The sequence below is a fragment of the Pseudophryne corroboree genome, chromosome 6, assembly GCF_028390025.1.
Source record: "Pseudophryne corroboree isolate aPseCor3 chromosome 6, aPseCor3.hap2, whole genome shotgun sequence".
Classification (NCBI taxonomy): Eukaryota; Metazoa; Chordata; class Amphibia; order Anura; family Myobatrachidae; genus Pseudophryne; species Pseudophryne corroboree.
In genome coordinates, this window is record NC_086449.1 from 250,602,833 (window position 1) to 250,619,772 (window position 16,940).

The following is a 16,940-nucleotide window of genomic DNA, read 5'->3' on the forward strand; positions in this document are numbered from 1 at the left end:
CAATCATAAACTAAGAGGGAAGTCCAGGAGCAGAGCATTCTGTCCCTCCTGGAGAGGGTCATGTTGGGAGGAATGTCATTGTGACTGCATAATGCATGTACATTTAATATGCTTTACCTCTCTGGAACTCCCCTGAAGGAGACTTAACAGAAGTGGGTAAGTAATACAGTGCCTTGCTAAAGTATTCACCCCCCCCCCCCCCCCCCCCACTGTCAGTGAGGCAGGGATGTGCCACTGTCAGTGAGGCAGGGTTGCGCCGCTGTGGCAGGGTTGAACCGCTGGCGGTGAGGCAGGGATGCACCGCTGTCACTGAGGCAGGCATGCGCCACTGTCGGTGAGGCAGGGATGCTCCGCTGTCAGTGAGGCAGGTTGATGAAGCAATTTGCATTGAATTGCATCATTGCATACCTCCCAACGTGACCCTCTCCAGGAGGGACACAATGCTCTGCTTCTGGACTTCCCTCTTAATGTATGATTGCTGGCACCTGTGTTGAACAGGTTAATGGATAAGAAAGGTGTTTCACCACAGGTGATGGCAATCATAAACTAAGAGGGAAGTCCAGGAGCAGAGCATTCTGTCCCTCCTGGAGAGGGTCATGTTGGGAGGTATGTCATTGTGACTGCATAATGCATGTACATTTAATATTCTTTACCTCTCTGGAACTCCCCTGAAGGAGACTTAACAGAAGTGGGTAAGTAATACAGTGCCTTGCTAAAGTATTCACCACCCCCCCCCCCCCCCCACTGTCAGTGAGGCAGGGATGTGCCACTGTCACAGACCCTCCAACATGACCCGCCCCACTAGGTACAAAATGCTCTGTTCCTGGACTTCCCTCTTAATTTATGATTTCCATCACCTGTGTTGAACTAGTTAAATGATAAGAAAGCTGTTTCTTCACAGGTGATGGCAATAATAATTTAGGAGGGAAGTCCAGAAACAGAGCATTTTGTACCTAGTGGGGCGGGTCATGTTGGAGGGTATGCTGTCAGTGAGGCAGGGTTGCGCCGCTGTGGCAGGGTTGAACCGCTGGCGGTGAGGCAGGGATGCACCGCTGTCACTGAGGCAGGCATGCGCCGCTGTCGGTGAGGCAGGGATGCTCCGCTGTCAGTGAGGCAGGTTGATAAAGCAATTTGCATTGAATTGCATCATTGCATACCTCCCAACGCAGGGCCGGCTCCAGGCACGTTCGATGCGTGCGGCCGCGCAGGGCGCCATCCTTAATGGGCGCACGGATTTTTCACTGCCTTTAAGGGTTTTTGGCTGCAGATAGCAAACCACAACATTCCCTGCCCGTACCTCCCGACTGCAGCGCCAGTCATGTCACTCCTGACACTCGCAGCGTATCACCGGCAGCACAGCCTGTGCGGCTTCTCACTACACCCATACACCGACAGCAGGGCAGGCTGCTAGCATTATCGATTGGTGGACGGCGCTGGCCATACACCAATCACATTTCTTGGAGTATATTAATGCTGATTGGTGGATGGCCGGAGCTATCCACCAATCAGTAGAAGCTGCAGTGAAGCGGCAAATCAGTGAGGATGAGAGAGAGAGAGAGATATTGGAGACGGAAGTGATCAGTGCGCAGCAGGTGGAGGAGAAGGGTGAGTAGATGTGATCATCTGCCCCCATAGATCTGAGGTGGTTTCTATTCAAAAGCATATTTATGCAATGGAGGGCATTGCAGTTGGGTCATATTTTTTATTGAAGGAGAAGGGGGGGTTATTAGGTGTGGGGTGCAGTTATGGGATATGATTTTAGTTGAGGGAGGAGGGGGGGTTTCAGGATTAGGTGGGCAGTTTTGGGACATAATATTAATGAAAGTAGGATTGGGGGGTTTCATGCTTGGGGGTACAGTAGTAGGACATAATAATTACAGAAGGATGGGATTTCATTCTGGGAGGGGGGCAGTTGTGGGACATAATATTAAAGGAGGATGGAGGTTTTATTATGGGCGGGGCAGTTCTGGAACATCATATGAATTAAAAGAGGAGGGGGTTTTCAGGCTGGGGGGCAGTTCTGGGACATGACATTAATGACAGGGTAAGTGGGGTTGTTAGGTCTGGGGAGGGGGGGCGGGGTAGTCCTGGGACATGATATTACATAAAGGAGGAGGGGGTGTTAGGTCTGGGGGGTAGTTCTGGGGCATGATATTATAAAGGACAGGGCCGGCTCCAGGCATGTTTGAATAGAGTGGCTGCGCGGGTCGCCACCCTTAATGGCCGCCGCACGCTTGCGCCGCCATATTTGTGCCTGGAGCCAGCCTGCAGTGTCCCGGCCCCGGCCTAAACTCTTGTGTGCGTTCTATGCGGCGTATTGTGCGGCGCCGGCATCCGCATAGCGTGCACACGAGCATTTTGAAGAGTCCACCCGCGCCCTCAACAGCACTCCCCCTCCCGGCTCCCAGCACCGCAGGTATTGGGCATTTATCGATCTGGCACTGGGGGCATTTATGTATTGGGGTGGGCAGGGCACTGTGGGGTCATATCTGGCACTGTGGGGTCATATCTGGCACTGTGGGTGACTGGGGTCATATCTGGCACTGTGGGGCCATATCTGGCACTGTGGGGTCATATCTGTACTGTGGGGGTATTTATGTATCTGGCACTGGGGGCATTTATGTATCTGTCACTGTGGGGGCATTTATGTATCTGGCACTGGGGGCATTTATGTATCTGTCACTGTGGGGGCATTTATGTATCTGGCACTGTGGGGGCATATTTGCCCTGTGGGGGCATTTATGTATCTGGCACTGAGGGGGCATTTATGTATCTGGCACTGTGGGGGCATATTTGCCCTGTGGGGGCATTTATGTATCTGGCACTGAGGGGGCATTTATGTATCTGGCACTGTGGGGTCATATCTGCACTGTGGGGGTATTTATGTATCTGGCACTGGGGGCATTTATGTATCTGTCACTGTGGGGGCATATTTTCACTGTGGGGGCATTTATGTATATGGCACTGTGGGGGCATTTATGTATCTGGCACTGTGGGGACATTTATGTATCTGGCACTGTGGGGTCACTTATGTATCTGGCACTGTGGGGGCACTTATGTATCTGGCACTGTGGGAGCATATCTGGCACTGGGGGCATTTATGTATCTGGCACTGTGGGGGCATTTATGTATCTAGCACTGTGGGGGCAAATCTAGCACTGTGGGGGCATTTATGTATCTGGCACTGTGGGGGCATTTATGTATCTGGCACTGTGGGGGCATATCTGCACTGTGGGGGCATTTATGTATCTGGCACTGTGGGGGCATTTATGTATCTGGCACTGTGGGGGCATATCTGCACTGTGGGGGCATTTATGTATCTGGCACTGTAGGGGCATATCTGGCACTCTGGGGGCATTTATGTATCTGGCACTGCTGGGGGCATGTCATGTGTATCTGGCACTGCTAGGGGACATGTCACGTGTAGCTGGCACTGCTGGGGGGCATGTCACGTTTAGCTGGCACTGCTGGGGGGCATGTCACGTGTAGCTTGCACTGCTGGGGGGCATGTCACATGTAGCTGACACTGCTGGGGGGCATGTCACGTGTAGCTGGCACTGCTGGGGGGCATGTCCCGTGTAGCTGGCACTGCTGGGGAGCATATCATGTAGTGTTCCCGCTAGGCGTCTGTGGCTAGGCAATGTGTCTCAGTGCTCTAACTGGCGCAAAGTGTCTAACGTGCTCTGCCTGGCGCAAAGTGTCTAACGTGCTCTGCCTGGCGCAAAGTGTCTAGGAGGTTCTACCTGGTGCAGTGTGTATTAGCTGCACTACTGTGTGGTGTAATGCGAATTGCCACTATTATGTGGCCACGCACCTTCCCCACGAAGCAACGCCCCTAAATTTTTGCTGCGCGCCTTTGGCGCGCACTGTCCATGCTTTAGCATACAGGTAGGGGAGCACCAAGCATTACAGTATGTACATCATTTTGCCCTCCTAACTTAAAAATGTGCCCTCCCTGTGATCAGCACCCTGCCCTAAAAAGTGAACACTATCATGTGTAGCTGGCACTGCTGGGGGGCATATTGTGTGTAGCTGGCACTGCTGGGAGGCATGTCATGTCTATCTGGCACTGCACATTATGTGTATCTGGCACTACACTGGAGACGTGTGTAAGGAACACTACTGTGGCTGTTATTTGTAAGGCTGCTAATTGTGTGCGTAGAGGGGGTGTGAAAATATATTTATAGTTTGCTGATATAAAGATATGAGGCCACGCCCACTTTCCCAGGAGGACACACCCACTTTCTCAGAGACCACACCCACTTTCTCTGGAGCGCGCGCCGAAGGCGCGCCTATGGGGGGGGGGGGGGGGGGCGCTTTTACATTTTCTCGCTCAGGGTGCTAATAGGCCTGGAGCCGGCCCTGTCCCAACGTGACCCTCTCCAGGAGGGACACAATACTCTGCTTCTGGACTTCCCTCTTAATGTATGATTGCTGGCACCTGTGTTGAACAGGTTAATGGATAAGAAAGGTGTTTCACCACAGGTGATGGCAATCATAAACTAAGAGGGAAGTCCAGGAGCAGAGCATTCTGTCCCTCCTGGAGAGGGTCATGTTGGGAGGTATGTCATTGTGACTGCATAATGCATGTACATTTAATATGCTTTACCTCTCTGGAACTCCCCTGAAGGAGACTTAACAGAAGTGGGTAAGTAATACAGTGCCTTGCTAAAGTATTCACCCCCCCCCCCCCCCCCCCGCGCCTTGGCTTTTTACCTAATTTGTTACATTCATTTTATGTGATGGATCTTCACAAAATAGTCTAAGTAGGTGAAGTGAAATGAGAAAAATGTATATAAAAAAAAGAATTTTTATAAATAAAAATATGAAAATTGGCATGTGCATCCCCTTTTGCTGTGAAGCCCCTCAAAAGTTCTGGTGCAACCAATTACCTTCACAAGTCACATAATTAGTGAAATGAAGTCCACCTGTGTGCAATCTAAGTGTCACATGATCTGTCAGCATAAACACACCTTTTCTGAAAGGCCCCAGAGGCTGCTACACCACTAAGCAAGAGGCATCACACCATGAAGACCAAGGAGCTCTCCAAACAAGTCAAGGACAAAGTTGTTGAGAAGTACAAGTCAGGGTTGGGTTATGAAAAATATCCAAAACTTTGATGATCCCCCGAAGCACCATCAAATCCATCATCTTCAAATGGAAAGAACATGGTACAACAACAAACCTGCCAACCAAAACTCACAGACCAGGCAAGGAGGGCATTAATCAGAGTGGCAGCACAGACCAAAGGTAACCCTGAAGGAGCTGCAGAGTACCACAGCAGAGACTGGTGTATCTGCACATGTGACCACAATAAGCCGTACACTCCATAGAGCTGGGCTTTATGGAAGAGTGGCCAGAAAAAAGCCATTACTCAGTGTTAAAAATAAGAAGTCACGTTTTGAGTTTGACAAAAGGCATGTGGACGACTCCCAAAATGTATGGAGGAAGGTGCTCTGGTCAGATGAGACTAAAATTTAACTTTTTGGCCACCAAGGAAAATGCTATGTCTGGCACAAACCGAACACATCCCATCACCCCAAGAACACCATCCCCACAGTGAAACATGGTGGTGGCAGCATCATGCTGTGGGGATGTTTTTCAGCAGCAGGTACTGGTAAACTATTTTAAGTCGAGGGAAAGATGGATGGTGCTAAATACAGGGATATTCTTGAGCAAAACCTGTTTCAGTCTGCCTGTGATTTGAGACTGGGATGGAGGTTCACCTTCCAGCAGGACAATGACCCGAAGCATACTGCTAAAACAACACTCGAGTGGTTTAAGGGGAAACATTTAAATGTGTTGGAATGGCCTAGTCAAAGCCCAGATCTCAATCCAATTGAGAATCTGTGGTCAGACTTGAAGAATGCTGACTTTAGGGGGGTGAATAGTTATGCACACTGAAGTTTTCTGTAATTTTGTCCTATTTGTTGTTTGCTTCACAATAAGAATAATAATAATAAAAAAACATCTTCAAAGTTGTAGGCATGTTCTGTGAATGAAATGATGCAAAGCTTCAAAAATCCATTTTAATTCCAGGTTGTGAGGCAACAAAACCTGAAAAATGCAAAAGGGGTGAATACTTTAGCAAGGCACTGTGTACCACATAAGTGTCAACTTTCCTGGAAGGTCCAAGAGAGTCACAAAAAAGTAGGCTGTCAAGAGGTCGAATGACCTCATTAACACTTAATCACATCATCCTAGCCCTGCCCACACTGTAAATAACAGGAACCACAGTTTTGAAAATCAGGGGTAGGGCAACAATTACATATAGATTAGACTCTCCCCCACTGTAAAATGCCACAAATTACTGCATTAAACTGAGAAATTGGGCCACGATGAGAAAATGCAGTGCCACCCAAGCCCTCCCACACATTGTAGTTGTTTGCCCCCTCTTGGCCTCTTCCAGAGAGCTTAAATATAGTCAGCAAGGATGATGTACAATATTTTACATTCGCCTTAGTACCAGCATGATAATATTGGCATAGAGTAATATTCAACCCAATAACTACAGTAGGACTCAATCCTATTACATTTTGGGGGTAATTTAGATCCGATCGCTGCTGTGCGTTTTCGCACAGCGGGCGATCGGATCCAAACTGCGCATGCATATGCACCACAATGTGCAGGCGCAACGGATGGCTGCACAGGGGATTGCCGGTCAGTGACGGGTTTGTGTGAAGGATCCAGTCGCACGGGCGTTCGCAAGGAGATTGACAGGAAGAGGGCGTTTGTGGGTTCCGAACAGGCTGATGTGATCGCAGCAGCAGAGTAAGTGCTGGGCTGGCCAGAGACTGCACAAAATCAGTTTTTTCAGCTCTGCTAGACATGCGTTCGCACACTTGCACAGCGAAAATACGCTCCCCCTGTAGGCAGCAACTATCTAAACGCAAGACAGCAAAAATTGCTGCCTAGCGATCAGATCTCAATGACTCCCTTTGTTACTAGTGTTGTGAAAGTCCCATATACATTAGAGCAAAAGCATTCAACATGCGGCCCTCCTGCTGCTGTGGAACTAGACATCCCAGCATGCGCTTCCACAGTTTTGCTTTTAGGGCATTTTAAATTTGTGGCAGGGCATGCCGGGATGTGTAGCTCCATAGCAGCTTGAGAGGGACACATATTGAATACCCTTGCGTTAGAGGGATATTCGTACAAAGAACACAAGGATCAAATAGGGTTGAGGTTACCAAAAGGTAAAAAGGGGGAAACTAGATGGGCCAAGTGGTTCTTGGTAGTCCCCAGCATCCCCAGAAGAGTAGGCACCACGCCCACATTCTGGCCACTTCCTAGAGAAGTGGGCACATTCATACCTCCCAACTGTCCCAATTACTCCCATGTTTGGGGCACTGTCCCGCTGTCACACCCATGGGCCAGAGTGTCCTTTGGTTGAGGGGGCAGTTGGGAGTTGGGAGACCCCTTGTAACTCGCTGCTGCCATGAATAGATGCTGTGCACATGCGCACAGCATCTATTCACGGGAGACGGGGGGCTGGGGGCATGGCTAGCCGCTCACAGAGCACTGGGCATGCCCCCACAGTGACAAATATGGGAGGCTCCTGATTTTGGCATTCCCGTGAACCCACGCCCTTTTGTCAAGACCATGCCCCATTTTGGGCACATGGGGCAAAGTAGCAGGCAGGAGTTCCGCGGTGATGAGCCAAAATGTTTGGAGGTATGAGCAGAATATGGTGCTAAATCCAGTAAATCTGCGTTCCCTGCGGATGGGACAGGGCCTAATTACGTGATTCTATGCTAATTGCGTCATTTTAGCCCTGCCTCTATGCATAGTGATGGTGCAGTCTTGGGTGTTGCAACCAGTGGTGTGTCTTAGTATGTGCCATGACGGAATAGAGCCACTGCCAGTGGGCATCTCAATAAGCTTAGAATTAGTTGCAGCATTTACATTAAGATGTCTGCATGCACATCTGAATCAGGCCTAATATGTATGAAAATATATTTATTCTCTTCAAAGTTTCCACAACTTTTTCTTACACAGATGTAATCTTGTACAGTATAGCAGTGGTTCTCAGGTCCTCAAGTATCCCCAACAGTTCATGTTTTCCATGTCTCCTCACAGGACTGCAAGTGAAATAATTAGCTGCACCTGTGGGTCTTTTAAAATGTGTCAGTGAGTAATAAATACACCTGTTCAACTGCTAGGTGACCTGGAAAACATGACCTGTTGGAGGTACTTGAGGACCGAGGTTGAGAACCACTGATCTATAGTATAGGCTGTAAGAAACATATTTAAATTATATAAATAATATAAGTGGTCTGGGAAAGGTTAAACATACTATAATAAAGGGGCACAAACATTATGGAACTAGTACCTCACTTTCTAAGCACACATTCTCCCACCTCATGGTAAGGCTCCTGTCTCTTCTTTCTGGTAGCTACTCTTTGGTCCAGTGCACTGAATGAGGGCTCAGAACCACATACACAGCAAACTTTGTAGAAAAAGCTGCTACTGGGTATGTGCAGCAACTCTGCATGATGCGGCGGCAGCTCTAGTAATAGTATTCTATACCATTTCTATTGTTGTCATAGTTTGCCACTTGCCAAGGGGAGGGGGTTTCTGGGCAACCAGAAACCCCCCCTGCGTGTGCCTATGTTGTAAATCTGTAACTGACGGATTTTCTGCTCTCCTGTCTTCACCTATACTTAATGATATGAGGTCCCACTTAGGTCTTGTTTTTGGAGATTGTCTCCACATCATACCCTTCCCAACCTCCCTCCTAGCTGCATGTTTTTGGAAGATAAACAGCACAGAAGACCTGGTATTTGTTAAGAAAGATTTCTCTTTTTTTTGTACCTTGTTATCTGACTGTAAAACATTTTTCTCTCTTGGCAGCCAATGCATCTGGCTCAGTTCTCTTTCTGCTTGTAGTGTGTCATTCCTCTCTCAGTTTTTGTGTGATATCTCACTCTGGTGCGGCTACGAGGGGTTCTTTCCTGAATCACTCCCATCCACTGAGCCGCATAACAAGCCTGAGTCCTGTCAGAGTATATGTCTCCCTACTCTCCATGTTTTAATTGGGAAACTTTGACATTAATCTGCCCACACACAGTGTAATCTTTAGTTGGTAAGTTTTACAAAACTGACCCACTTCAAAAGCATCATTAGGGGTATATTAACCAAGTGGCAGCTTTTATAGATGCCATTTGTCAGAGTTTTTGACAGTGAGATTTAAAAAAGCAAAGATAATAAATACAAACCACTCCTGGTATTGCTTTTAATATTATCGCTCTTTTAAATCCAGCAGATTTCAAAGCAGCTTAGTAAATTTACGCCCTTAGATCCTTTAGACCAACACTGATCAGATATGGTGGAAAACAGTGATGCAGTAATAAAGACATCACCAGGGATAAGAAGCATACCAAACTGCTGGGGGTCCTCTGGCATCCCCTGTGCTGTGTGGACTCTGGCTGGCTTGGTTTTTCTCCCTTGTATTGTGTCTATAGAACATCCGTTCCTATTCTCCTGGAATGTCCAGGAGATTCTTGAATTAGACCAACCTCCCAAAGCCCGCCCCCTAAATAATTAAGCCCCTCACCCCACTACATTATGCCACGATTCACGGCGTTGCAGGGCTTACTGATGCAGAACACTTCACCACTTTTCCCGGCCATAACACTTGGACCTCCAATCCAGCGATCTGAAGAGGAGGTTTGCGATGAAAACCCATCGTGACCTACTACTGGTCCTCATTCCGAGTTGTTCGCTCGCTAGCCGCTTTTCGCAGCAGTGCACACGATAAGCCGCTGCCCTCTGGGAGCGAATCTTAGCTTAGCTGAATTGCGAACAAAGTATTCGCAATATCGCGAAAAGACTTTTCTTTGCAGTTTCTGAGTAGCTCGAGACTTACTCTTCCAGTGCGATCAGTTCAGTGCTTGTCGTTCCTGGTTTGACGTCACAAACACACCCAGCGTTCTCCCAGCCACTCCCCCGTTTCTCCAGCCACTCCCCCGTTTCTCCAGCCACTCCTGGGTGTGTGTGAAAAAACGGCAGCGTTTTTTCACACACACCCATAAAACGGTCAGTTTCCGCCCAGAAACACCCACTTCCTGTCAATCACATTCCGATCACCAGAACGAAGAAAAAACCTCGTAATGCCGTGAGTAAAATACCAAACTTCTTAGCAAATTTACTTGACGCAGCCGCAGTGCGAACATTGCGCATGCGCAGTTAGTGGAAAATCGCACCGATGCGAAGAAAAATAACGAGCGAACAACTCGGAATGAGGGCCCCTGTTCATTAATAAATTGAGAACAATGTGTGATTGAGATATTTCCACAGCACACTTTCACTACACCACTGGCAGGAATCCAAGTCACATGATTACATCCACCACCGCTTGGTCTTTTGACACCAAATGCAAAGTATTTATTTATTATTTATTTATATTGTGCCAACATATTGTGCAATACTGCACAGAGCATAATTATTTATCTGCTGTTTGTTGTGTGTTTCATCAACCATATCAAATCACTTGGCAATTGTGCTGAAAAATTGGTTGTACCATGTGTTCTACTTTGCATTGTGAGGCAACATGCCAATAAAACGGGCTAGAGGCAGTGGTCCTTCTGTCTGTGTATCAGTCAATAAAGTATAATTTAGTTAGGGTAGCTGTTGCTAAAAGCAGTGATAGAAATAGACCAAAGTAAATGAATGAATGAAGTCCTCGATGAAGTAGAGTATTGATTGTCTTATTCTGTCTTCATATTAACAGGATTCAATGATGATGATTCACTGGATAGAGGAATAAAAAAACAGAAGAAAAAAAAAGATTAAAAGCATGACTGTGCTAGAGCCTTGCTTAACGCTTGGTACAGTAACCAATGGCAGCCCTTTCCATTTCCTACATCCCTCTTACTATGATACTTTAAATGTGTTTTTCAGAAGTATTCACTTGCCTAGTTTTCATTGTACATCATATAGCAGCTTTAGAAGCTGAGCCAATTATCTATCAAGGTTCACATCTGCCAAACTAAGACTGTAATAATAATAATTTATTTGTCCAGCGCCTTTCAATTCAGTGCTTTGCTGTGATACTTAAGAGGCATTCATGCATGGGGTGCTGGCAGTACATTTTGGCACAGTGCTGAGTGTAACTATCTTTAAGCTGGGAACTGCAGATAGGGGAAGAAAGTTGGAATATTCAAATCACATGCTGACAGCATCTTAAAGAAAAATTCCACATAAAACTTCTAAACTAGTATTGTGTGAAGTTTGCCTTGTTAAAGCCCCTATTTAACAAACCTGTGATGCGCAGTTTGCCCTAACTGGAGATCCTTTATGCCTCCGCCAATGACAGTGCTCCTCTTCTGTACACTTGTGGCATATTGGAATGTTAACAGATATTGGAAAGTTCCAAAAGCCATTTAATTCTTATCAGTGAGTGGGGGAGTTTATGGCCCCAAAACTAGTCAAACCAGTTCTAACAGACCCTGTCACATGTAGGGGTTAGGACAGGAAGTGTAGGAGGGTTTTTAGAGGACAAGGAAAAAACACAGGCTAGAATTCTGTGTGAGCTGAGGACTGAGATGGAGGGCACAGGCTAAGGGTCCAGGAGAAATGCAGTCTGGGGACTGTGGAATAAGCATGGTACGCCACAGTCCCTGGCATTATGGAGCAGCATGTAGGTGCTGCTAGGAAGAGCATAAGATATCCAGATTTGCAGTGTGAGATCTGCAACAACATGAGCAATCGGTAGAAGAAGCAGGACGGGAGGTGTGAGTCTTTGGGAGAGGACTATCTGGGTGAGTGGTAGGAAACCATGTTTGTCAGAAGGCCCCCAGTAACGTGTCCATGAGAGATCCCGTTTAGATAGAGCCCCTAGCAAATGGGGGAGAGCACACTGAAATGAATCTCAGTTTGCGGAAGCCGCACTACTGATTCCCAGAGACTGCGCTGGTATGTACTGTACTGTAATGTTGTCACATCATTGTTAATGCTGTTATTGCCAGTGAAGCAAATTAAAGGAGATGTAACCTGATGTAACCCATATGAATATTACGCTGAAGAGAGGAGAACAAGAAATCAAATGTTATTGTCGTGATAACCCTGTCTGAACTGTGAATAAACGGCTTGCTTATGTGATGAGTCGGCCTGGCATGCAATACTTTTAAAATGACTGATGGACGCGGCGCTGCCTGGCTATCACACACTAACCCCACTCGCCTGATTAAGGGGCCCATTTATCATTGGATATTTGCGGATATATCCCCGAAAACCCCCGTTTTGGTGGGTTAGCCACAAATATTAAGTATCCCTTAATGTAAGAAGGAGGGACCGCAGTAGATATCTCCAATACCTGCTGTGATCCCTCCATTGCCACCCACGGCCACATCCCCCATAGGTTTCTATGGGGGATGCGATGCGGCCCAATTTACCAATATCCAGACTGCAATGCATTTCCGATATTGGCCCCCTGCCAGGAATCTGCATTTTGCATCACGTCACTTACCAGTGCTCTGATGTACTGGCCTCCGGAGGTCACATCTCCAGCCTGGCAGCATGTTCCATGATTGCCTGCAATGTGCAGAGACTCTCACCAGTGTGTACACCGCTTGCCATACAGCGTGTACCCCATACTTGCCTACCTGACCCTCTCCATGGCAGAGCCGGATTAAAGGGGGTGCCCAGGGGACACATTACCCCAGGCCCCCCTTATATTGGGGCCCCCCTGTCTGCCATCAAGCACTGGACATTTACACTGATTTATTTATTTATACATTTATAACGTTCTGCCATTGGTGGCAGTGGTGCAGAACTACCCCTCCCGCGAGGGCCAAATTTGTTTTCAAGAGATGGAGACAGCCCTGTCTCCATCTCTGCACCGGCCGGGCACACCTGCAGTCACTGACTATCAGAGCGGCCAGCATGGACGGCTGCTCCTCACAGAGAGCTCTGATCAGCAGAGCTATCTGCAGCACTGGATACATTTGCAGACAGCAGAGGGAGCTACTGAGTATGTGCAGCAGCAGCTCCGCTCACATGGACTCGGGCAGTGACAATCTCCTCTTCTCTCTTGGTTAGTGTCGTGTATGTATGCTGTGTGTGTGTTGTGTAAGTACAGTATGTATGTTGTGTGCATGTATGCTGTGTGTGTGTCTATAGGTTTGCTGTGTGTGTGTGTGTGCAGAGGCGGATTGGTCATAGGGTCTACAGGGAAGATTCCCGGTGGGCCGACGCACCCGTGGGGCCTGTTTTGTTTGAGGACATGTAGTCCTTTTTATAGACATAATGAATAAGATGCAAAATAATTTGCAGATATGAAAATTACTTTGCCACTTAGCCTGTGATTGCAGATGATCTAGTGCAGGCATTCCCAACCGCGGTCCTCAAGGCACACCAACAGTGCAGGTTTTAGTGATAACTAGGCTGCAGCACAGATGGTTAAATCAAAATAACTGAGCTACTAATTAAGTCACCTGTGCTGAAGCTTGGATATCGCTAAAACCTGCACTGTTGGTGTGCCTTGAGGACCGTGGTTGGGAAAGCCTGATCTAGTGTATGCTCTGTCTGCCTGCTTGGCTGACATATAAGATTGAGTGAATAGTGATTGGGATACGGTTGGTGTAATAAGAAAATATATCTTTCTAAAGAATTATATAGTTTCCTAAATTCTGAAGGTGTATCATATAATGTGCTCATAATATTTAATTTTATTTCTATATAACTTCCCCCTTGATGCTGGACATGCCCACTATCTGGAAAGTCTTGGGGGGAGGGTGCTGCTGCCATGGCCCATGGCTAGACCTTACACCTCTGGTGCTGCCCATGTGGGGCCACTAGTACAATTTTTTCCAGGGCCGCTTTTTGTTCCCAATCCGCCCCTGTGTGTGTGTGTCATGTATGTACAGTACATATGTTGTGTGTGTGTGTGTGTGTATGTATGGTGTGTGTGTGTGTGTGTGTGTGTGTGTGTGTGTGTGTGTGTGTGTGTAAGTATGCTGTATGTGTGGTAACAGTTTTCTTCTTGGAGCTATTGTAACCAGCAGCTTGTGTCCCCTTAGACACTTGCAGAGGGTACCCCCACATCATACTAACACCACCTACCGTGTGACAGGTTTGGGGTGGCCTTGTACCTTGCAGACCAGCTTCAACATTTGATTCTCTGAGTCCAGCTGAGTACCACAATGTGATATTGTTTTGTTTTGCTACTTTGGACTCATTGGCTTTCTATTTTTCTGTTCAATAATAGGTACTATAACAGCATTCATATATATATATAGTGTATGGAATCCCCCCCTTCCCACCATATATATATATATATATATATATATACTACAATTAGCCCTCAGGGGGCCCCCTTGTCTTAAGTACCCCGGGCCCCGTGGAGCCTTAATCCGGCCCTGCTCCATGGGCAATATTTACTAATATTCGTGTTTAAGTCAGTTTGTGTAGTGTTTAAACTCGTTTTGTGTCGGGTGCATTTTCATGCAACTTTTTGAAACTAGGGGGGTCATTCCGAGTTGTTCGCTCGGTAAAAATCTTCGCATCGCAGCGATTTTCCGCTTAATGCGCATGCGCAATGTCCGCACTGCGACTGCGCCAAGTAAATTTGCTATGCACTTAGGAATTTTACTCACGGCATTTTCATCGTTCTGGCGATCGTAATGTGATTGACAGGTAATGGGTGTTACTGGGCGGAAACAGGCCGTTTTATGGGCGTGTGGGAAAAAACGCTACCGTTTCCGGAAAAAACGCGGGAGTGGCTGGAGAAACGGAGGAGTGTCTGGGCGAACGCTGGGTGTGTTTGTGACGTCAAACCAGGAACGACAAGCAGTGAAATGATCGCAGATGCCGAGTAAGTCTGGAGCTACTCAGAAGCTGCTACGAGGTGTGTAATCGCAATATTGCGAATACATCGTTCGCAATTTTAAGATGCTAAGATTAACTCCCAGTAGGCGGCGGCTTAGCATGAGCAAATCTGCTAAAATCCACTTGGGAGCGAACAACTCGGAATGACCCCCCATATACGCAAAGTTATGAAGCAGTCGACTTTATGGTTTTCGTGTTTTCCGATGTCGATGCCAGTCGTTTTTTTTTGGACCATTCTCGGCCGTCATTGTCATTTGCGTACGTCTTTTGGTTGTTTTTACCGGTATTTTTTCTAAGTTAAACACGGCAGGTTTTTTTTAAGACCCCGGCCGCATTTTCACTTTTAGTTTCGTTTTTCATCCCCGTTCGTGATTGGTTGTGTTTCAGATGTAGGAGTGTCTGTGCGCAACCATATAAATACGCCCCAAACCGTCCGCACCTCGTGGGTTTAGTTAGTGGTGAGGAGGAGAGAGGTTGTTCTGTGGAGGTAGGTGAATTTGTGGTTTGGTGAGGAGTGTTGGTAGCGATTTCTGAGTGTGGTATTGTGTTTGAAAGTCATCTTGTCATTCTTGTAGTCTTGTTTTTTGTGGTTTTGTCTCATTTTTTGTCCAAGTTATTTTTCTTTATAGTCCCTTGTCAGTGTGTGTGTGTGTGTGTGTGTGTGTGTGTGTGTGTGTGTGTGTGTGTGTTTGGGTGTGTGTGTGTGTGTGTGTGTGTGTGAGTTGTGTAGTGGTAGTGGATGAGTGTGTTGTTTGTCTTTTTTTTTTCTGTGTTAAGTGTTTAGACACACAATTATGTGTGACTCAGAGGTGGGTGAGGTGTAGGGTGTGAGTGTGAGGAGGTCGGTCAGGTGGAGGAGGTGGGTGAGGTTGCTGCAGCAGCCTCAAGTGACAGTGATAGTGACAGTCAGACAGCTCCGCAGCCACGCACCACTACTGAGACTGGGCGGAATGTAAAGTTTAGTTTTGCAGAAAATGTGGCATTGGTGCGTGAGCTGATGAAGTATCAGAGGCAGCTATTTGGCCCTGAGACCGCCAAGGTGCCAACACGGAGGAAGACGGTGTTGTGGGCGAAAGTTGTTGCTGCTGTCAATAGTGAGGGGGTGGTCAAGCGGACGGAGGACACGTGCCGCAAACGGTACTATGACATAAAGCGACGTGTCAAGTCTAAAATGGCCAAGGAGGCGAAGTCAGCTCGAAAAACCGGTGGTGGCCAGCCCTATATTGCAAGATATCTGGAGTATGAGGAGCCCATGCGGAGTGTAATACCTCCTGAAGTAGTCTCTGCAACCCATGTCCGGGATTCAGATAGGCCCAGGGAGAATGGTGAGCATGTGTATTTGCATTAACATTCTATGACCTTTTTTTTTTTCTTTTTTTTTAAATGTGTGTCATGTCACGTTGCATATTACTCCCATCTTCAAGTGTGTGTCAGCAAATACATTGTTTTGGGTAATGTTTTATACAAAAGCCAATGTAACATCTTACTTTATTGTATGTCATGTGTTTTTTTTCCAGTATATTTTGCATGTGTAGTTTGGACTTGGTGTGTCATTGAATTGTCCTGCAATAACGTTTTCCTTTTGGACATTTTTTGTTTTTTAATTTGGACTATGTTTTATATTTAGGTTATCCATGTGCAATGTGTCAAAAACAGTGGTTGTCATGTTAGAGGCTGGAGTAGTGGAAAGTGGTTTGGAAACCACTTACATGTGTAATGTCATTATTACAGAATGTAATATTTTTTTTTTAAAAAACCACTATTTGTTTGTTCAGTTTGAGTTTGTATTTGTACCGTGACACAACACTGCAGTGTTATTTCAATTTTTTTTTTTTTTTGGCTCATGTAGTGGTAATGTGTGTTTGGAGTGCCAAATCCAGGGCTGTTTCTAGCCAATTTGGCTCCCAGTGCAAGATTTAAAAATGCGTCTCCCCCCCCCCCATTGACATAAAAAAGTCCCCATTTTACACAGTACGGCAGGCAAGAGTCCCCATTTTACACATTGCGGCAGGCACGTGTCCCCATTTGACACATTACGGCAGGCACGTGTCCCCATTTTACACATTACGGCAGGCAAGAGTCCCCATTTTACACATTACGGCAGGCAAGAG